Genomic DNA, 525 nt, shown 5'->3' with positions numbered 1-525 from the left:
CCTGGGTTCAAGCGATTCTCCTGCCTCAGCCTCCCAAGTAGCTGGGATTACAGGCACCCACCACCATGCCCACCTAATTTTTGCATTTTTAGTAGAGATGGGGTTTTACCATATTGGCCAGGCTGGTCTCAAACTGCTGAACTCAGGTGATCTACCTGCCTTGGCCTCCCAAAGTGCTGGGATTACAGGCGTGAGCCACTGCACCCAGCCTATATATCTATATCTCTATCTACTTATCTATCTATATAGAGAGAGAGAGTGGCTTGGTCTCACAACTCAACTCCAGCATAGCATCACATGATGCTTAGCATACTTATCTTTTTTAAATTAAATTTTTAAAAATTATTTTTAGTAGAAACACGGTTTTGCTGTGTTGCCCAGGCTGGTCTTGAACTCCTGATTTCAAGTAACACTCCTACCTTGGCCTCCCAAAGTATTGGGATTACAGGTGTGAGCCACCACACCTGGCTACAAACTTCCTTAAACATTCCTTTCTGGTAACTCAAAGTTCTTAGACCACACTTT

The sequence above is a fragment of the Colobus angolensis genome, unplaced genomic scaffold (assembly GCF_000951035.1).
Source record: "Colobus angolensis palliatus isolate OR3802 unplaced genomic scaffold, Cang.pa_1.0 Scaffold311, whole genome shotgun sequence".
NCBI lineage: Eukaryota > Metazoa > Chordata > Mammalia > Primates > Cercopithecidae > Colobus > Colobus angolensis.
Note: the sequence above shows the minus strand (reverse complement) of the source record.